The following is a 20,919-nucleotide window of genomic DNA, read 5'->3' on the forward strand; positions in this document are numbered from 1 at the left end:
TCAGCAAACCGTTCGAAAAATGCTTCATGCTTCAAATAAACTTCATCATGTTTCCATCACACCTGTTGTTATTTAGGTGAGTTGAGATGGTATTCAACATATGGGCTGCTCTGAATTAGGTTAAGGTGGTTAATTGCATGGCAAGTGTCAGAAGGAATTTGGCAGCATTAGAGATTCAAAAATGCGGCTGTGCTACAAATAGATTGGACCTGATGAGATAAAGTAAGGCTTCTTTAGATTAGGCATAGTTCGATTACTTTCATGGAAATAAGCATTGCTATTTTGCAAGAAAAGGTGACATAATGTTTGTTTTTCTTGACTTCATCTTAACAGGAGTCAGAGGTATACCTGTTGTGTTTGGTTGAGTGATGCGTTAACGTGCAGGGGTCAGAAGCCTTTTTGCTTGAACGCTTTATGCTTGTTGACTTGTTTGTTGTTGTTTTTGTTCTTCAATTCCCTTGTTTTGCTTTGAGTCCGGTGTCCTGTGTCATGTGGAAGTCCTGTGAAGAAAAGTGCAAAATAAAGCATCAAAACCTTGATGTAAATGAAAAGTTAATCACCATGGTTGGTTGATCCATATCATCATTAAAAGTGTTACTGAAAACATTGATGATAGATTCAAATTCGCTTTTCCAAAACTAAGTGAAAACTGCACCCCTAGCGACTCCAAAATAAACGACTAACGAGGCATTACAACTTCAAATAATAAAGTACGGAAACGTGACACGACAAAAAGATACCTAACGATAAAACAAAATTGCCTCCCGGATGAAAACGCACAGTTTTCTTTTTAACCGACCACACATGGCCCTGCTGCAACTACTCCGCCGTTTCCAGCATTGCAGATTTCATACGGCGAGGTTGGTTAGTTCCGTACTTAGTAATGCTTGTGTGAAAAGCGCTGAGCGAGGCGCAGAAGGTCCAAGACACGAATACGCGCTTGAACACATAGAGACAGCAAGCGCTTATCTCTGACAGCAATAGCCGGGCTCGTCCGGGATTTGAACCCGGGACCTCTCGCACCCGAAGCGAGAATCATACCCCTAGACCAACGAGCCGATAACGGCGTCCCATGGGTCCCTATTCTGCACCGCGCCGCTGCCTTCAAAATGTGCAAGCGCACAGTTTCGAGCGCACTGTCCGCACACACTATCATTTCAGGAGCTCACAGTGTAAGGTCATTGGTGACGTCATTTGGGGACCAAAAAGCTGGTAACCCGGAAATCGATGCAGAAAATGGACTGTGACAGAACAGGATAGGAGGACACGACTGAGAACGCATTGAGGAGCAACGTACTGGGCAGAATGCAAGTGTGTGCACGGCAGACGACAAAGCAACACCGGGGACATAGGACTTTGATAAAGGGCAGAGATCCAAGAGAGAACAGCTAAAAACAGGAACTTGTCTCTCCCTCCCGCCATGCCCAGCCCGTCTCTTTCATCACGTCTCGGACTGAACGTGACCGGCCAGGCCTTACTCTGTCCTGCCTTTTTGCTGGTCTTATACGTTTTTGCTGGTATATTACTTCAGCCTCAACCATCATTCAGTGATTATTAGCAAATGATACTTGAGTGCGAGTGAACTCTCAAAGCAAAAATGTTTGTTCGCTGTGCTGCATTGCATTGAATCTGTCTTTGTTTTGTGGTTTATTATATTTAGAGTTATATCGCAACGGTCTCTGAAAGATTCGGCTCCAGGTGACAATTTAGACGGATCCAGATTTGGTCGGTGGCGGAAAAGGCGCCTTTCTCACCCCTGCCCAAGGGTCCGGAGTTCTTGTGAGTTCGGTCATATATTCGCTTGATAGTCTGATTCTTTAACGCTAGTCATTGCAACCAACCAAACCATGTCTTCTGCAGGAATACTCAAGACCATGGTTAACGGGAGCATGACACCTTTTTGCATTTTCCACTAGTTTTCACCAGTGTTCACAACCAGACGCAAAACTTTGATCCGTCAGAACAGTTGCATCAAAATCCCCCGGAATTCCTCAGAACTTTAAGGTGAAGTAGCCCTTCTTCACTACACGAACACCGTAGATCGCCTTTGCGCGAGCACACACCCTGCGCATAGGGGCGCACCCAGGTCTGCCGTACGGCGGTGTTGTTCACCCCGCCTCATTGGCACGGGCCAGGTATCCGCCGTGTTATTCTCGCCTGGGGTGCAAGGGGTCGCGGGCTCAAACGACTTCGGTTATGGCTTTTAAAAATACGCACATACTAATTTAAAGCGTTGAAGGACATATGAGTTTTCGAGCTATTCTGTGCCTCGTCACTATGGGTTTGATCTATGTAACAGAACAACCATAAGTGAAAAGTACAAAACGTGCAGCATATTGCCTTTCACAATGTCTGCAGCCGGGATGCGCGTGCTGCTTTGTTGCAATGATTACCGTTGGAACACTGGACCATCATGCAACGACGCATCCGAACCCATGAGCCCTTTCCACGCTCGGGTTTATTCGACATAGATCCGTTCATTTTGCAGCAATAACCGGGCTCGTCCGGGATTTGAACCCGGGACCTCTCGCACCCAAAGCGAGAATCATACCCCTAGACCAACGAGCCGACAACATTCACTTTCACATCCCAATTCCGGTCCCTGCATTACGTTCACATCTTACAGGCAACAACTGCCGGCGCACTGGCCACATCTACCGTCGCACAAGCTCGTGACGTGCGCTGGCCACAGACTGCCGCAGGGGAGCATAGCGCAGGGAGCGGAGCTTAGCCGTGACCGTTGAACTTGCGGTGATAACTGCGTGGCAATGCATGGGGCGATATGACCAACCAGAGTTTCTCCCCACATGACTTCGCTAGCCAGATAGGCAAGACCTGTCTACTCTTTATCCTGCCAGAGAACAGGGGGACGTGAGAGAGAAAGGTGTGCTGGAACGGGCATGACGGAATGGGATAAGGCAGAGCTTGGAGGCAGGGCAGCACCTGGGATAACAAAGGACGAAGTGCTGGATTGCAGAAAGAACAAAACGTCATGCTATGCGATTGTCCTTTTTGCGAGCTATTAGTCGGGCGCTTAAAGCGTGCAATGGCCTTCATCACGAATCAAGGATGATGTTTTTTTTTAAAGTTTGACACCTTTTTTGCTTCATCCATATCATCATTGAAATTGATATTGAGCTCATTGATGACAAATCCAAACCATGCTCTCGAAAAATCAGTGAAAATTACATCACATATCGACTAAAAATTAAATGACTAACGAAGCCCAACCAAGTGTATCTGGCCTTACGACTTCAACTAATAAAGTGCCGAAATGTGACATGACGGAGTGAAACCTAACGACAAAGCAAAAATGTCTCCTGGATAACAACGCACAGTTTGTTATGGCTGACCACACATCAACGCTATAACATGGCCCAGTTACAGAAAAAGCTATGCTTGGAACAATGCCAGGTTTCATACATCTAGGTTGGTTAGTTCCGCGTTTAAAAAGGCTTGCGTGAAAAGGGCTCGGCGAGACGCAAAAGGTCCAAGACAGTCATATGCGCTTGAAGGCACAGAGATCGCAGACAAGCTCCTCGGACAGCAACAACTGGGCTCGTCCGGGATTTGAACCCGTGATCTCTCGCACCCGAAGGGAGAACCGTACCCCTAGACCAACGACCCTGTAATATCGTTACAAGCGTCCCACTTCTCGGCCGCGGTGCTGCTTTCAAATGGAACGGGCGACGGTTTCCAGCGCGCAGTCAGCATCCAGCATCACTTTATAAGCTCACAGTGTAAGGGTATTAGTGACGTCATTCTGGGGACAAAACGTTGGTAACCCGAAAACCGATGTAGAATATGGACTGATGTAGGACAGGGTAGAGCACGACCGAGAACGCATTGTGGAACAACGTATAGGGCAGAATGAAAGTGTGTGCACGGCGGAGGACAAGGCAAGGCAGAGGACATAGAACATGAGGCAAAGGGCAGAGACCCAAGTGCGGAGGATAGGATCGGAAGTGAACCGTACACCGCACGATGTGAAAGTAGCAGCGCGGGCTAAAATGGGGAAGTTAGAGGATGTGATTAATGTAACTGATGCAATTCAAAACCTTCCCACCATTGTTGGTTATCCACATCATTATCGAAGAGTGTTGTTAAACTCAGTGATGATAAATTCAAGTTCGTTTCTCCAAAAATCAGTCACGATCGAGCAGTGACGAATCAGTGATGACGAAACAAACATGCATCCAGTGTGAAGAGTTTCAGCCATTGTAATAGCCGACCATAAATCATGAACCTGTTGTGCCTAGTCCGACGTCTGGGGTCTTGTAGGCTTGATACGGTTAGCTTTCTTAGTTCCATGTTCACCAATGCTTGTGTGAAATGAACCAACGAGGCGCAGAAGCTTCAGGACACCTAGATGTGCTTGTACGCATAAAGGCAGCAAGTTATTACGTCTGACAGTAAGAACCGGGCTCATCCGGCATCTCACACGGGACCTCTTGCGCCTGAAGCGAGATTCATACCTCTAAACCAACGACCGGACACTGCTTTTCGGAGCGTCCCAGCTCTAGGCCGCACCGTACGTTCAAAGTGTACACGCGACGGTTTGGGGCACACAGTCCGCTTCCAGCACCAATTCATAAGCTCACAATGTAAGGTTATTAGTGATGTCATTTGGAGATAAAATGTTGGTAGCCCGCAAACCGACGTAGAAAATGAACTGGGGCAGAACAGGACAGGGGGGGGGGGGGGGGGCACGGCTGAGAACGCAATGTGGAACAGCGTACAGAGCAGAACGAATTGTGTGTACAGCACACGACAAGGCAGGACAGATGGCAGAGGACGTGGGGAAAAGGGCAGAAGTGCTGAGGGGCATCCAAGGGGTAAAGGGCAAAGGGGCATCCAAGTGCTGAGGAAAGGATTGGAAGAGAAAGGGCTGAGTATGAGTCTGGCAAAAGAGCAGAAAACAGGATCCCGTCTTTCCTGCCTCCCCTGCTCTGCTCCGGTCTCGTCTGGTTCCATCCTGTCCCAGACGGGACATGACCGGTCAGGCCTTGCTCTGGCTTTTACTTTCTTGCTGGTGGTACCTTCTGTCCTAACGGTTCCTGAACATGCATCACCAGAAATACTTTGATGTTTGCAAGTCAATGCAACCCAGATGGCCACGGCCCAGCTCGATTATTAGGACAATGCTCCCTAACGACAGTCTGTAGCCAAAGCGCTCTGCATCATAACCTTGTGAGACGATATGTATGGCCAGTGTGCTCGGAGCCGTACATCGCACGATGTGGAAGTGACGGCGCAGCTCAGAATTGGGACGTTATTGATCGTCCAATCGGCTCGTTGGTCTAGGGGTATGATTCTCGCTTAGGGTGCGAGAGGTCCCGGGTTCAAATCCCGGACGAGCCCAGTTGTTGCTGTTACAGGTACTTGGCTAATACTTCGATGCGTACAGGTGCATATCAATTGCTGTGCCTTCTTGCTGTGAGTTGAATGAATACGCTTCGTTGCCCAATGTTTAAAAACGGCCCATTGCAATTAACCAAACCATGTCCGCCGCCTAACAGCTCAAGCCTTAGGTTAAGAACACAGGTTTAGCCTGAAAGATTCAGTGCAAACGATAGAACCGTATAAAGTGCGTCCCGAGCTTCACTCCAGCCCATTGCGTCCAAACACTTCGCGCTGTTCTTGGTGGTGTTTGGTCGCGGACAAGCAGAAACAGGCTAGTAAAGTGCGGTGGTAATGGTGTCGTCATGTTAATGGTGTGGTGGATTTGGTGTGGTGGCAATGCTGTCGTTTTCGTCTTCGTCGTCGTCGTGGTGTTGATGATGATCAACAGGATCAACATCATCATCATCGTTGTTAGCATAATCGTCATAATCATAATCATCAGACGGGCGGGTTGGCCTCGTGGTTATTCCACAATCACTGCACCTGATGGCATTCAGTTAACCAGCTTCGAATCAGACAATCTAACAAACGTCGACGGCTTCTTCAGGCCCTGCCTAACGTGGCGGAATCATATAAGTCTGGCGAAATGACTCCCCTGATCAAGGTCACTCCAAAAAGTAGGTGGGCCTGGGTCAGGATGTCGCCCTCGTCACTAAGTGTCAAGGGGCGGAGGTTAGGGTGCAATGGTAGCTCGTATAGGGTCACCGATAACCCTGCGTGAAACAGGTGACATTAATGCAGCATTGCTCTGCGTGCCTTCTTGGTCACTCAAACCAGACACTCTCAGAATGCTCCCCACGATGGGACGACCGCGGAGATGTGCCGCCACGTGACGGACCGCGGCACGTGTCTTCGCAAGGCACGGCATATCTTCGCATTGTTGGTGACGGTGGGGCCGGAACACCACGCAACGCCAAGCAACACATTAAGGCGATGATGGGGCCAGTGACGCGAGGTCACCTTGTGAGATGATGGTGCGTGTGGGCAGCATGCTCTAAGTCCTACTCTATGTGATGTGAAAGTAACGGTGCGGCCCAAAATTAGGCGTTACGGGACGTGTTATCGGCTCGTTGGTCTAGGGGTATGATTCTCGCTTAGGGTGCGAGAGGTCCCGGGTTCAAATCCCGGACGAGCCCGCCTATTACTATCAGAGATGCTCGCACATAGCGGGTGAGCGCCATGGTGAGGAGAGGTTATGAGTTCAAAGCTATGTTTGCTTAATAATCCAATGTGTAAACGCTGTTCATTTCAACCAACCCGCCTCTTCCGTTGGAAGGCTCGAGACCAGGGCTAAAGGGGGTAGACACCTTTTTGTACTTTTCATTATTGCTAGATCGGACACGTCATTGACGTTAAATGCGCATCTGGCAATTCGCTTAGAACACATATATGAGTTCTGGTGGCAGTATGGAAGTCAACTTGGAGTCTGACTTTGTTTGACCCCATTTGACACGAAGGTCATGACCTAGGAATCTCAAACATCGATCTAAGTGAGTTCACGTACAGGCAAACACATCCTCTGAATGTAGCATCTTTAACTCTCTTAGTTCCCGAGATCTCAGAGGGAGGGTTTAAAAGGAATCCCACTGGAGCGAAGGGTTTCCAACCGGCCACCCGGGCGCGTGTAAAATAGCGGTCATCTTAGAACAAGGAAGGCAGCATAAATGTGCTGCTTTCATAGGGGTGAGAGGGAGACCAATGAAAGTTATCCCAAAGAATCTGTTTCTTCACCTAAAAATGCTGAGCTTTTTAGAAGAACGTCGTGAAAACCGCTCGTGTCCACATTTTGTACGCGTCTGATCTAATAATAATGAAAAACACAAAAAAGGTGTTATGCTACCTGTACCCATGGACTTGAGTCTTCCAGTTGACAGGAGGTTGTTGCGATGGACAGCGTTTCAACATTGGAGTATTAAGTATTAAGCGAAGACAGCTTTGAACTCATAACCCCTTCTCACCATAGGGGTCACCCGACGCATACAAGTACCTCTGACGGCAATAGCCGGGCTCGTCCGGGATTTGAACCCGGGACCTCTCGCACCCGAAGAGAGAATCATACCCCAGACCAACGAGCCGATAATATCATTAAAAGCGTCCCAATTCTGAGCCACGTAGTTGCTTTCAAATTGCGCTGGTGACGGTTTAGAGCACACAGTTTGCACCCAGTACCATCTCATAGGCTCACAAGGTAAGGTTATTAGTGACGTCATTTGGGGACCCAAAGTTTGGTATCCCGCAAACTGACGCAGAAAAAGGACTGAGGCAGGACAGGATAGCAGGATACAACTAAGAGCGCATTGTGGAACAACGTGCAGGGTAGAATTGAAGAAAGATTTTCAAGATTTGTACTGCAGGCAACACAGGGTAGAGGGCAGAAGACTTAAGGAAAAGGGCAAAGATCCAAGTGCTGAGGATACGATCGGAAGAGAAAGGGCGGAGTATGAAGTTGGCAAACGAGTGGAGAAAAGCTGAAAGCAGGGCGCCGGCTGTCGTGCCTGCCCTGTCCTGCTCGTCTTGTTCCATGACGTCCCGGACGCAACGTGACTGGTCAGGCCCTGTTCTGTCTTTTGTCCTGTCTGGTTATGCCTTCTGTCCTAACGGTTCCTACACATTTAATCTGTCCTAACGGTTCCTACACATTTAATCTGTCCTAACGGTTCCTAGACTGGTATCGCCTGAAATAACTTAATGCTTGCATGCCGATGCAATGCCAGTTACTAAGCTCGATTCAGGCGAGATCGAGCTCGGCCAAGCTCGGTTACTAGGCCTATGCTCCTGAAGGAGAGTCTGTAGCCAGCGGTTTACGCCATAACCTTGTGAGGCGATGGCGTGTGCTTCTAATGTGCTCGGAGCCGTGCACCGTGCGATGTGAAGTAACGGCGCGGCTCAGAATTGGGACGCTACGAAGGGATCCATCGGCTCGTTGATCTCGGGGCATGATTCTCGCCTAGGGTGAGAGAGGTCCCGGGTTCAAATCCCGGACGAGCCCGTTTGCCGTTATGAGTCGTTACGCCTTTTGTTTTCATGCTTCACAATGCGTGGAGCTTCCGTGCATTTCTGCACCTCGCTCCTGTGAGTTTTGAATTTCAGTATTTGTACGTTTCAAAGCGACCCATAGCATCCATCCAAACGAAATTTGGAGACTGCGAGCAGATAAATCTCGCGATTATGTGATAAGGCTGACGAAGAATGAAGAGACTTAGAAAAGAAATGATGCAGACAATGTAGACGCCAGCCCATTGCGAAAAAGGACTTGTGATTTAAAAATACTTGTGATACAGACTTGTGATGTGATCAATTGATTTTCTTGACCGAAATTATTGAGACCTTGTGAGTCGGCTTTTTTTACTGAACATTGCACGCCATGATGTGTCGAATAAAATCAATCGACATGTACAGAACTGCAATCCCGCCAAACAAACATACATTCTTCACTAATGGCTCGTACACGTGCATCGCCAGAGGAAAATTGAAGCCTGCAGGTAAATGCAACCCAATGATCGCGGCGAACTCCGGATACCGTGGCTCTGCTCCCTCACGGCAGCTGGTAGCCAGCGCTTTACGCCATTGCCTTGTGAGACGATTGTGGATGTAGCCAGTGTATTTGGAGCCACACACTACGCGATGTGAAAGTAATGGCGTGACCTCGAATTGGGACGTTACGAGTGTATTTGTCGGCTCGTTGGTCTAGGGGTATGATTCTCGCTTCGGGTGCGAGAGGTCCCGGGTTCAAATCCCGGACGAGCCCGGTTATTGCTGTTGGAGGTGGTTTCATTCGTCGGGTAAGTCCTATGGTAAGAATAGCTTATAAGAGTTCAAAAATGTCTTCGCTTGATACTCCAATGTTGAAATGCTGTTCATCGCAACCAGCCAAGCCATGTCTCCTGACGGAAGACTCGAGGCCTGGGTTATAGGGGTTATGATACGCTTTTGTACTTTCCGCTGTTGTTAGATCAGACGCGTACAAAATAATGGACACGAGCAGCTTTCTCTAAATCGTTCTAAATAGCCCAGAACTTTTAACTGAGGTAACCCATTCTGCGGGATAGATCTCATTGGCCCTCCCGCTCACCACTATGGCAGCAACACATTTATATTGCATTCCTCGTTCATTTGACAAGTGTTCGGGCGGATGGTCAAATTTCCCCCCTCCCTCAAAGGTTTTTCTAGAATGGTTTCCGAACGGTTTGCGTGGCTATAGACAATTGAATTGCGGATCGTTTGACATCAAAAATTTAGGCGTACCTTGTAAGGTCGCTGACTTGTGACAGGTCAAAGTCAGCCCATGGTCTCAGCGAAGGCAATTTCTAGGGAATCGTTCAATCTGGTACAATAACGGGGTGTTTGAAGAAACCATACATCCCTGAAATGCGTTCTTAGGCACCACAAATATTGAATGAGCAAATTACGTTGACCTAAGGTCAGGTATGAAGGTCAGACCAAGGTCGCAGCCAGCCTGATCTATTGCTCTGGGGCTTGCTGTATGGGATAGTTTGTGGTGCTCATTTCAAATTTATTGACAACAGGAACCGCATTATGCATCTTCCATTGACTGGAGGTCAGAAAAGGTCATTGACCTCAGATGGCCCGGGTCGACATTCTGTTTTAGGAGCATATTGCCTAGCGTATTTTATTGCTTATTTAAATGCAGAACTCAGAGCAGTCTTGAATGATTTTGGTCACTATGAACTTCAAATGGTCAAACAAGGCCACTGACCTCAAATGAACTTTTTATCTTCTGCTTAGAAACAGTTGCCTAGGTTCTGGGGGCACTTTGGAGACCAGCCTGGAATTTGAATTTTTTTACCTTATTTTACGTGAAGGTCATGACCTAGGAAACTCAAACTTTGACTTGAGTGGGTTCACGTACAGGTCAAGAAACCCTGTAAATTTGGTGTTTCTACCTTTCGTAGTTCCTGACATATCAGTGGGGTAAATTTGACCTCCAAGCCGAGCAAACGGTATCTAGCCGGCCACCCGAGCGCATGTTAACACGCGTCCGGATGGCCGGTTGGATACCCTTCGCTCGTGTGGGGGTCAATTTCACACACACACCCTGATATCTCAGGAAATAAGAGAGCTATAGACACCAAATTCATCAGATATCTTTGCCTGTACACGAACTAATTACGGTCAAAGTTTGAGATTACTAGGCCATGACCCTCGGGTCAATTAGAAACCACAAGTTGGTCTCCAAAGCGCCCCACAACTTAAATATTGAATGAGCAAATTACGCTGACCTAAGGTCAGGTATGAAGGTCAGACCAAGGTCGCAGCCAGCCTGATCTATTACTCTGGGGCTTGCTGTATGGGATAGTTTGTGGTGCTCATTTCAAATTTATTGACAACAGGAACCGCATTATGCATCTTCCATTGACTGGAGGTCAGAAAAGGTCATTGACCTAAGATGGCCCGGGTCGACATTCTGTTTTAGGAGCATATTGCCTAGCGTAATCTTTATTGCTTATTTAAATGCAGAACTCAGAGCAGTCTTGAATGATTTTGGTCACTATGAACTTCAAATGGTCAAACAAGGCCACTGACCTCAAATGAACTTTTTATCTTCTGCTTAGAAACAGTTGCCTAGGTTCTGGGGGCACTTTGGAGACCAGCCTGGAATTTGAATTTTTTTACCTTATTTTACGTGAAGGTCATGACCTAGGAAACTCAAACTTTGACTTGGATGAGTTCACGTACAGGTCAAGAAACCCTGTAAATTTGGTGTTTTCTACCTTTCTTAGTTCCTGACATATCAGTGGGGTAAATTTGATCTCCAAGCCGAGCAAAGGGTATCTATCCGGCTACCCGAGCGCATGTTAACACGCGTCCGGATGGAATTTCATGGTGACCAAAATCAGATCAGACTGCTCTAAGTTTTTGAGTTTTGCTTTTGAAAAAGCGACAAAGATTACGCTAGGCAGTATATTCTTAAAAACCAAATGTATACCTTGGCCATTTCAAGTCAGTGATCTTGTCTGACCCTTAGATGTCTATGGAAAGTGTATAATGCGGTTCCCGTTAGCAATAAACACGAACTGAGCACCATTAACTACCTCATACAGCAAGCCACAGAGTAATACACGGGTTGGTTTTTATGTTGGTCTGACATTCATACTTGAACCTAGGCCAGTGGAATCTGTTAAGTCAATTTCTGTGTTGCCTAAGAAAGCATCTCAGAGATGTATGGCCTCGCCTAACCATCCGCTGTTGCATCAGGTGCGATTGTATCGATGTCATGGCCTGAATTTAACCTGCCGTAGGTCCGCGACCTCACAAGGTACATATACATGTTTGATATCCAGCGATTTGCTATCAAATTGTCTGCAGCAATGCAGAATTCGGCGCGGCTACACCGCTGCGTTCGCAAGCTTTTCCAGAAAACCCTCGGGGCTTATTTGACCGCCTACCCCAAACGAACGTATGTTAAAATTTATAGGAGACTTATTTGTCAAAAAGCTTAAGTAATAAATACTGCGATTGCCGGAACCACTCCGCTCAGACAAAAAACATGTGCATCTTTTTTCCTGCGAATTCAACGAGACATTACAATATGGCTTGGAGTTACTACCTACGGCGTTCACTACAGTGGCTGTTTTCGAAGCGCACTCTGGCTTTGAGAAACGGAAGTGTCACATGGTCTATGGTGACGCACTGGATCAAAATTTTAACCAATACGCTTCTCGGTGACTGCCCTTGCCAACCGCGGTGCCAATCACGTACGTTCATTGACACCGATGTCATTTATGCCAGTGGGGGTGCCGCTTTTAAGCCCACAGACCCGTGATGCGCGGGTTGAATTAACGCTCAAATGGTACCCCTAACCCATAACAGCCAACAGCAGCCTTCAGCAGATTTTGCCGTCGTCATGACCACGACATTTGTCATCCTTTGGCGGTCGCCAAGTGATTTGTATATTGCATCATGTGCTTTTGACCAGTCATATATCAGATGCGGAGTCATTGCAAGAATGCACGCTTGACCCATTCTTTGATGAAGGAATTGGATTGAATTGAAGGGAAAAAGCTGTCTCATTGTTCATTATGCCATACCACAGAACAGCACTGATGTAGTGCCACGATGACTCTGTTGACCCATGCCATGACACGATTTACCACATGTGTTGACTACTCCATGTCAAGCCTATGAGAAAACAGGTTATAAGTTATGAATGACTGGTTTGATTGAAAGCGTCAATGGACTATCACCAGCGAGCCGTTGTACCACAATGGCTATATCAGGGTTAACTAGTAATTGCATAAATAATCCTAAGCAAGAAAAACATTCTTGGTAGCTCAACCTTACCATCCTTACAATGGCAATAACAATGTGTTGGCAATCAATTCATAGCAATGTTACAACTTCATGAGGTTTCGCATGCAACTGCATTTCTAGTCACAATTAATTTACCACATGTACACTATGTAGTAACTAATAAAGACACTGTGCAGCCAATTTTGGGTGAACAAGAGTGTGTGTAAACGTGTAACTACTGTGCACATCACATGATCTCAGTGTCAGGACTGCAGCACTGCAAGCAATGATAGGTCGACAATGCAGTATTGACATCCTCAACAGTCCTTGGCAGGTTTCTGTAAGAGATTCATGACACTATGAGTTTCACAGCATATTGTGCTTTGACATTAAAAATCTGCCACAAAAACTGGCGATCGCTGCGTTGCGTATGTCAAGCAGCCCACAAAAGTTGTTCTTACGACCAGTACCAAGACAAAAAACTCACGACCGAGATTCACTAACCCGCCCCCGACGCAGCGCCCGCGACGAGCATGGCATAATGCTGTCAGCATTCGTGCCCCTATCTTGTATGCATAGAGGGAGCACGCGAGGACCTCTAACAGCAAGAACGGGGCTCGTCCGGGATTTGAACCCGGGACCTCTCGCACCCAAAGCGAGAATCATACCCCTAGACCAACGAGCCGATAGCACATTAATGAGCGTCGTAGTTCTGGGTGGCACCGTTATGTTCAAAATGTATACGCAGCGGTTCAGGGCATTCAGTCCGCTTCCAGCACCATTCCATCACCTCACAATGTAAGGTTGCTAGTGACGTCATTTGGGGACAAAAAGTTTGGTAGCCCGCAAACCGATGTAGAAGATGAACTGAGACAGGACAGGACAAGAGCACCCGACCGAGAACGCAATGTTCAACAGCGTACAGAGCAGAACTAAATGGTGTGCACGGCAGACGACAACGCAGGACAGAGAGCAAAGAACTTGTGAAAAAGGACAGAGATCCAAGTGCTGGGGACAGGATCGGAAGAGAAATGGCAGAGTGTGAGACTGGCAAAAGAGCGGAGAACAGGATTCCGTCGGTCCTGCCTACCCTGCTTTGCCAAGTCATCGTCTGCTCCCATCCCATTCCAGACGAAAAGTGACCGGTCAGGCCTTCCCCTGTCTTTTGTATTTTTGCTGGTCCTGCCTTTTTTCCTTACGGTTCCCCCACATGCATCGTCACAAATAATTTAAAGCTTGCACGTCAATGCAACCCCAATGGTCGCAGCTCAGCCCGAGGATATGTACTCGATGCTTCCTAAGGACAGTCTGTGGCCAAAGCGCTCTTTGCCATTACATTGTGGGACGATGGGTGTGGCCAGTGCGCTCGGAGCCGTACACCATACCATGTGAAAGTAACGGCGCGGTTCAGAATTGGGGCGTTATCGATTGCTTCATCGGCTCGTTGGTCTAGGGGTATGATTCTCGCTTAGGGTGCGAGAGGTCCCGGGTTCAAATCCCGGACGAGCCCAGTTGTTGCTGTTACAGGTACTTGTCTAATACTTCGATGCGTACAGGTGCATATCAATTGCTGTGCCTTCTTGCTGTGAGTTGAATGAATACGCTTCGTTGCCCAATGTTTAAAAACGGCCCATTGCAATTAACCAAACCATGTCCGCCGCCTAACAGCTCAAGCCTTAGGTTAAGAACACAGGTTTAGCCTGAAAGATTCAGTGCAAACGATAGAACCGTATAAAGTGCGTCCCGAGCTTCACTCCAGCCCATTGCGTCCAAACACTTCGCGCTGTTCTTGGTGGTGTTTGGTCGCGGACAAGCAGAAACAGGCTAGTAAAGTGCGGTGGTAATGGTGTCGTCATGTTAATGGTGTGGCGGATTTGGTGTGGTGGCAATGCTGTCGTTTTCGTCTTCGTCGTCGTCGTGGTGTTGATGATGATCAACAGGATCAACATCATCATCATCGTTGTTAGCATAATCGTCATAATCATAATCATCAGACGGGCGGGTTGGCCTCGTGGTTATTCCACAATCACTGCACCTGATGGCATTCAGTTAACCAGCTTCGAATCAGACAATCTAACAAACGTCGACGGCTTCTTCAGGCCCTGCCTAACGTGGCGGAATCATATAAGTCTGGCGAAATGACTCCCCTGATCAAGGTCACTCCAAAAAGTAGGTGGGCCTGGGTCAGGATGTCGCCCTCGTCACTAAGTGTCAGGGGGTGGAGGTTAGGGTGCAATGGTAGCTCGTATAGGGTCACCGATAACCCTGCGTGAAACAGATGACATTAATGCAGCATTGCTCTGCGTGCCTTCTTGATCACTCAAACCAGACACTCTCAGAACACTCCCCACGATGGGACGACCGCAGAGATGTGCCGCCACGTGACGGGCCGCGGCACGTGTCTTCGCAAGGCACGGCATATCTTCGCATTGTCGGTGACGATGGGACCGGAACACCACGCAACGTCAAGCAACACATTAAGGCGATGATGGGGCCAGTGACGCGAGGTCACCTTGTGAGATGATGGTGCGTGTGGCCAGCATGCTCTAAGTCCTACTCTATGTGATGTGAAAGTAACGGTGCGGCCCAAAATTGGGCGTTACGGGACGTGTTATCGGCTCGTTGGTCTAGGGGTATGATTCTCGCTTAGGGTGCGAGAGGTCCCGGGTTCAAATCCCGGACGAGCCCGGTTCTTGCTGTCAAATGTGCTTGTCCAGTGCTTTGATGCATAGGATGCGTATTCCATCTGAGCAGAGAGGAACGCAACGCAACCCCAAGAAACGCCGTAAGGCCATTCTGAGATCAGCGGTGCTCTGGCTTCGCACCAAGTCGAGGTGGGATCTACGGGACGAGACGTAGCACACACGTGATCAGCAGCGTCTAGACCGTTCCTCGTTAGCATATAAGGGAACGGAATGGTCGATGCCAACATCCAGAACACACGATGTGTCTCTGACCTGGGATGGTGGCAGAGATGGCAGAAAGCCCTCCACAGACCGATGGGGAGTCTGTTGTCGCGCCGACACCTGCAGTATGTGCCGACGACCCTGTGCAAGGTCGTTCTATGAATGAAGCACTCTGCAGAGAAGAGAGCAAGGGTGGCACGGACGCCCTGGTGGACACATCGACGTTACCCTTCATCAGTCATCAACTTTGTGGTGTGACTCTACTCGGGGACAACTACTACAGGCGGCTCGTCGGTCGTCGTTATGGCCAGCAGCATTCCGTCCCCATACACGCGGTACCTCACCTTCGCTAGCGGCGAACCCACTGGCAGAGGGGGGCCCTCTCTCAGCGACTCGAGCTCCCACGGGACGTCCCAGGCAGTGGTAGGTAGCAGTGAGTGCTGGTCGGAGGCAGTGCCTGCAGCTTTCGATCCAGCCATGAGGACTGCGTATTGAAACGGTGTTATAACTTTTACCTCACGTTTCCGGACCGGTGCGAGACACAACTTCGCGTAATGACAGTTTAAGGACTCTTGAGAAGTGGCGCACGTGTCCCATTGTCGGGTATCTATTGGCTCTCACGTGAGGGTCATCATGGTTAACCAAACATAGAGCAAGGGCACAAAGAATGCCTATCTATTTAAGGAAGGTAAAGGAGCCACCACATTTTTAGCAATCAATTTTCGAGCCAAGACTCCGCCACGTTTAAAGAAGAGAATGTACGAGCCATCAGGGCTTCTGCAACATCTAGGCAAAGAGGCGAACGCGACATATTGCTCTCTAATTCCCTGCAATGAATATGACGTAAGGAATTACTGCGGTGCTCAAACAGAACACCAGCCTCGCCGTTCGTCGACTGTGTCCTTGCCCGACCCTCGCGCTTCGTCTTCGATGGGTTCCTTGGAGTGCCGTGCTTGCGTCCTGGGACGCGAAAACTCACCAGTAGCCAGTTCCATAAAAAGAGAGTGCCGTAGAGTTGTGCTGTACGGAGCAATTTTCCAGAATTTACTTTGAATCCGGTTGCCCAAAGTAACGTGTAACCATGGTGTCCTTGGCCCGTAAAGTTCTATTATTTACATAAGCATCTGGAATGGGAAGTCACTCCGTACTTGAACAAACATTCATCGCGTTTCATAAACGCAGCTGATTTGAACATGGAGTAGACATTCACTCTGAAGATGAAGTAAAGCAAAAAGATTCTCTAGTCCGTCGCAAAACCCGCAGATGGTGATCAAAGAGGAGCCAGCGCACGGCCACGCAAGAGCATAGGAACAGATCACTAGGACGAGAATCAGCCTGCAGCGAAAAATTGTTGAGCTAGGAAGCTATGCGATCATATAAGGACGGACGAGTACGTTTATGTCAGAAAACAAATGCAACTGCATTTCGTATGGTAGCTTTGTACGCATCATGAATATATGCCAATATTTCTGGTGGACAAAGTTGGCAAATCGTTATGAAAGCCTATCTTTTTCCCTATATGTCGTGGATTCACGAGATCGTGTTTTTCTTTCTTACTATGACGCGGACCGACATGAAATACGTTTAGAAAATACCCAACCTAGGTTTAGGATAAACACAGCTTTTCCGGAATCTTTTTTCGTTGAGATACAAATTGCTTCCACGGGTAGTATAGGAAAGCTCAGGGTATGAACCCACAAACCACGCAGCTTCATGTAAGCGGTTCGGTGCATTGGCGAGGAACATTACGCACATAGGCAAGACAATGGTAATAGCCTTTTTTCTCGAAGATTACTCAGGAGAATAGAGCCACAGATGGCTTGATATTTCGGCAACATGCGTTTATGAAAAAGAATAGCAAAATAAAACTTGTGTTGAAGTAACAACAAATATCAACGCAACCGTACCTCCATTTTCCTGGTTCTTATACCACAAATAAAGCTATTACTGCTATCATCCCACACAGCTTTGTTTACTGCTGCGAGTAGCAGAACAATGTTGAAAATTGTAAGATGTCTGTATGTTAACGAATTAAAATGTGATTGTAAGAAGTGTTTGAATTAATTATCGCGCAAATCATAAGTTCGCCACTAAGTTTACCTATAAATAATTTCACTTTTATGCCATCTTGGCGACCACTTCTGGATTGATGCAATTTGTTACGCGCATTTGTAAGGAACATTACGTACATAGATAATACAGCAGAAATAGCCATATTCCTTGGAGAAAAACCAGGGACATAGAGATGTAGATGCGTTGATATTTCGGTGGCATGCCTTTATCGAAGCGAATAACAAAAACGAACTCACTTAACTGCAGGCTGATTCTCGTCCATATCATCTCTTACTCCGTGCTCTTCGTGGCCTTGCGCTGGCTCTTCTTTGATCACCACTGCTAATTTTGCGACGGACTTAAGCACCTTTTCTTTCACTTTAGTTGCAGGGTGAATGTCTACTCCATATTCTAATCATCTTGGTTTATGACACCCAATGCATGCTTGTTCAAGTGCGGAGCGACTTTTCACTTCAGATGTCCATGTAAATAATATAATTTTACGGGCGTATGACACTATCGTTACACGTTCCTTTGGGCAACCGGGTTCGAGGTAAGTTCTTGAAAAATTGTACCCGTACAGCACAATTCTACCCCATAATCCTTTTATGAAGATGGTAACTGGAGTGTTTTCCCCGTCCCAGGGCAGAAGCACGGCACTCCAAAGAACCCATCGGAGATGAGGCCCGCGACTCGGACAGGGAGGCAGACGACGAACGGTGAGGCTAGTGTTCTGTTTGGGCACCGCAGTAATTCTCTACGTCATATTGATTGCAGGGAATTAAAGAGAATTATGGAACACTCGCCTCCTTGCCTAGGCGTTGCAGAAGTCCGGATAGCTCGTGCATTCTCTTCGTTAGATGTGATGGAGTCTTAGCACGAATACTGGATGTTGTGTATGTGTTAGTTTTGTGACCTTTAAATAAATAGGTACTGTTTTGTGCCTTCACTCGATGCATAGTTAGTCATGAAACCTCTCACGAAAAAGTCGTTAGACAACCCGACGACGGGACACGTGCACTACTTCTCGAGACTCCTCGAACTGTCATTGGGCGAAGTCGTGTCTCGCGCCGGTCCGGAGGCGTGAGGTAAAAGTTGTAACACCGTTTCAATACGCAGTCCTCAAGGCTGGGTCGAAAGCTGCCGGCATTGCTTCCGACCAGCACTTACTGATACTAACCACTGCGTAGGGCGTCCTGCGGGTGTTCGGGTCACTGAGAGATGGCTCCCTTCTGCCGGTGGGTTCGCCGCTAGTGAAGGTGAGGTACCGCGTGTATGGAGACGGAATGCTGCTGACCACAACGGGGACCGACGAGCCGCCTGTAGTAGTTGTCCCCGAGTGGAGTCACATCACAGGGTTGATAGTGGACGAGGGGTATCGTCGATGTGTCCGCCAGGGCGTCCGTGCCAACCTTGCTCTTCTCCCTACAGAGTACTTCATAGGCAGGAGGACCTTGCACGGGGTCATCGGCACGTGCGGTAGGCGTCGGCGCCACAACGAACTCCCCCACCAGTCTGTGGAGGGCCTTCTGCCATTTCAGCCACCATTCCAGGTCAGAGACATGTCGTTGGATCTGGACGTTGGCATCGACTGTTCCGTTCCCTTGTATGTTGCACGTCAAGGTCTACACACCGCTGGTCACGTGTGTGTCACTACGTCTCGTGCCATCCACCTCGAGTTGGCGCGAAGCCGGAGCACCGTTGATCTCATCATTGCCTTACGGCGTTGCTTGGCGTCGCGTTGTGTTCCCCTCTGCTCAGATGGAGTATGCATTTTATGCATCGGAATGTTGGGCATGTACCGTCGACAGCAATAACCGGGCTCGTCCGGGATTTGAACCCGGGGCCTCTCGCACCCAAAGCGAGAATCATACCCCTAGACCAACGAGCCGACGAGACCGCATGTAACGTCCCAATTCTGAACCGCGCCGTCACTTTCAAATCGTGCGGTGTACGGCTCCGAGCACACTTGTCACACCCATCGTCCCAAGAGGTGATCTCACGTCACTGACCACATCATCGCCTCACGGCGTTGCCTGGCGTTTCGTGTTGTTCCAGCCCCGTCGTCACCGACATGATGTGCCGTGTCTTGCGAGGACGCGTGCCGCGGTCTGTCACGTGGCGGTACGTCCCTGCGGTCGCCCCGTGGTGGGGAGCGTTCAGGGAGTGTCTGGTTGGAGTGACCAAGATGGCACTCAGAGCCACGCTGCATTAATGTCATCTGTCCCACGCGGGGTTGTCGGCGACCCACTTAGCTTGCGTTTCACCTTAACCTCCGCCCCTTGACGTCCAGTGACGAGAACGACGTCCTGTGCCCGGCCCACCTCCTTTTTGGAGTCACGTTGTCTCGCCATCAGGGGAGCCATCTCGCCGGACTTATGTGATTCCCCCACGTTAGACAGGGCCCGCAGAAGCCGTCGACATGTGTCGAATTGTCTGATCTGACGTCGGCTAACTGAATGCCTGCAGATGCTGCGATGCTGAAGCAACCCGAGGCCGACCCGCCCGTCTGATGATAATGACTTTGATAACGTCGGATGTGATTATAATGATGATGATGAGGAGGAGGAGGAGGAGGACGAGGAGAGGGAGAAGGGGGAGAAGGAGGAGGAGGATAAGATGACGATGGTGGTGGTGGTGGTGGTGGTGATGATAAAGATGATGTTGTTGCCGATGATGATGATGGTGGTGGTGTTGGGCGACGGCGATGATGATGAGGATGATGATTATGATGATAGTGATAATGATAGTGGTGTTGGTGTTGGTGGTGGTGATGATGAGGATGATGGCGATGATGATGGTGATGATGACGATATTAATAATTGTTAGTAGTAGTAGCAGTATTATTATTATTATTATTATTATTATCATTACAGCAATAATATTGATGAAAAAATAATCTTAGCACCAATAATAATGCTAACAATAATAATAATAACAATAATAATAATAATGATCAATGTAACATTGATGAAAATAGTCATACTACTACTAGCGGATTAATAATGACATTAAATTAAAATACGAATGACGACGAACGACGACGGACGGAGACCATGGTGATGATAATCTTACTTATGCTTCTTCGTCTTTCATTCATCTTTTTTTCTTTCATTATCATATCTTCTTCATTCTCTGCTTCTTTTCTCTTCTTCTTATTCTTTTCTTCTTCTTCTTCTTCTTCTTCCTTTCTCTTCTTCTTCTTCTTCTTTCGTCTTTTTCTTCTCTATTCTTCTTATTATTATTACTACATCATGCTTACCATTATTCTTATTAGCACCATTACATCGGTTGTTGTTATGATGAT

At 48.0% G+C, this 20,919-nt stretch overlaps 9 non-coding genes across 9 annotated transcripts; 5 read left to right on the top strand and 4 right to left on the bottom strand.

Moving 5' to 3' along the window:
- Nucleotides 1-986: 986 nt before the first annotated feature.
- TRNAP-CGG (transfer RNA proline (anticodon CGG)) lies at nucleotides 987-1,058 on the bottom strand. The gene has a single exon. It is a non-coding gene; the product is annotated as a tRNA-Pro (tRNA).
- Nucleotides 1,059-2,496: 1,438 nt separating this feature from the next.
- TRNAP-UGG (transfer RNA proline (anticodon UGG)) lies at nucleotides 2,497-2,568 on the bottom strand. The gene has a single exon. It is a non-coding gene; the product is annotated as a tRNA-Pro (tRNA).
- Nucleotides 2,569-5,289: 2,721 nt separating this feature from the next.
- TRNAP-AGG (transfer RNA proline (anticodon AGG)) lies at nucleotides 5,290-5,361 on the top strand. Its single transcript has one exon. It is a non-coding gene; the product is annotated as a tRNA-Pro (tRNA).
- A 1,106-nt stretch (nucleotides 5,362-6,467) lies between these two features.
- On the top strand, nucleotides 6,468-6,539 carry TRNAP-AGG (transfer RNA proline (anticodon AGG)). The gene has a single exon. It is a non-coding gene; the product is annotated as a tRNA-Pro (tRNA).
- A 2,540-nt stretch (nucleotides 6,540-9,079) lies between these two features.
- Nucleotides 9,080-9,151, top strand: TRNAP-CGG (transfer RNA proline (anticodon CGG)). Its single transcript has one exon. It is a non-coding gene; the product is annotated as a tRNA-Pro (tRNA).
- A 4,116-nt stretch (nucleotides 9,152-13,267) lies between these two features.
- On the bottom strand, nucleotides 13,268-13,339 carry TRNAP-UGG (transfer RNA proline (anticodon UGG)). Its single transcript has one exon. It is a non-coding gene; the product is annotated as a tRNA-Pro (tRNA).
- Nucleotides 13,340-14,092: 753 nt separating this feature from the next.
- Nucleotides 14,093-14,164, top strand: TRNAP-AGG (transfer RNA proline (anticodon AGG)). Its single transcript has one exon. It is a non-coding gene; the product is annotated as a tRNA-Pro (tRNA).
- Nucleotides 14,165-15,270: 1,106 nt separating this feature from the next.
- On the top strand, nucleotides 15,271-15,342 carry TRNAP-AGG (transfer RNA proline (anticodon AGG)). The gene has a single exon. It is a non-coding gene; the product is annotated as a tRNA-Pro (tRNA).
- Nucleotides 15,343-19,431: 4,089 nt separating this feature from the next.
- TRNAP-UGG (transfer RNA proline (anticodon UGG)) lies at nucleotides 19,432-19,503 on the bottom strand. The gene has a single exon. It is a non-coding gene; the product is annotated as a tRNA-Pro (tRNA).
- Nucleotides 19,504-20,919: the final 1,416 nt, after the last annotated feature.

This window comes from Pollicipes pollicipes, unplaced genomic scaffold, assembly GCF_011947565.3.
Source record: "Pollicipes pollicipes isolate AB1234 unplaced genomic scaffold, Ppol_2.1 Scaffold_6138;HRSCAF=7277_pilon_pilon_pilon, whole genome shotgun sequence".
In the NCBI taxonomy this organism is placed as follows: Eukaryota; Metazoa; Arthropoda; class Thecostraca; order Pollicipedomorpha; family Pollicipedidae; genus Pollicipes; species Pollicipes pollicipes.